Raw genomic sequence first — 1,114 nt, forward strand, 5'->3', positions numbered from 1 at the left:
TTCAAATTGACGTACTGTCCGACATTTTATTATGCTAAATTTTATAAATAAATTAAAACATATGAAGAATGCGCTCGTGAAATTATTGGAAGGTGGAAGATATCCACTAAGACATAGGAAGTGATAATTATGTTAAAAAGTACGTAGAATCTTATGGTGCCAACTGTTTTCGGGTGCGGTGTCGAATAGGTACTTTTCGGCGTTATTTTCGCTAAAATATACAAAATAAGTTAAACATAAAAAGGCGCTCGTAATATCACTGAGAAATGGAAGGTATTTGATAAGTTTTAAGAAGTGATAATTATCTAAAAATGTCTGTAGAATCTCAAGGTGTCAACGGTTTTCGAGTGCGGTGTCAAATAGGTACTTTTCAGCGTTATTTTCGCTAAAATATAGACAATAATTTAAACATGAAAAGGCGCTCATAATATCACTGGGAGATGGAAGGTACCTGATAAGTTTTTAGAAGTGATAACTATGTAAAAATGTACGTAGAATCTCATGGTGTCAACGGTTTTCGAGTGCGGTGTCAAAATTCATGAGTAGTTAAAGAAATTGTCAATTTTGTTTAAGGGTAAAAAGTAACAGCGCATTCCCTTGCGTGTTTTTTGTCGTCTGTACTCTGAGGCATTCTTACATTTTTCATGTTGCGTGATTATGAACACTAAGCTGAGGTTGTTATTTTGACTCAATTGTGAACGATTAGAAGAAACATTTTTGCGTTGATATTAAGGATAAAAATAAACTTCAGCTTACTACTGGAATGTTTATGTTGTTGGTAATAATGGGTTCACCACACTTTGAAGGGTTTATTTTCTCTAGGAAATTATTCAGTCATGAAATATACGTATATAGGTCGTCAAACTTTTCATCCCTTTTGTTTCTTTTTCAATTCATATTTTAGCAGGTAAATATAGGGTTGTTCGGAAAGTAATTTCGTTTTTTCCCGACAGAGGAATTAATTGTATTCTTTTGCACCCAACTTCACATTTAAGCCGTATAATTTTTATATGCTTTGAGAGCTCATATAGCAAGGCTTGTGTGTGAAAAATTCCAATTAATTCTACGCAGTAGTTTTTGGTTGGTGCCCTTTTAAATATGGAGAGCGATAAGC

The sequence above is a fragment of the Agrilus planipennis genome, unplaced genomic scaffold, assembly GCF_000699045.2.
Source record: "Agrilus planipennis isolate EAB-ADULT unplaced genomic scaffold, Apla_2.0 scaffold238, whole genome shotgun sequence".
Classification (NCBI taxonomy): domain Eukaryota; kingdom Metazoa; phylum Arthropoda; class Insecta; order Coleoptera; family Buprestidae; genus Agrilus; species Agrilus planipennis.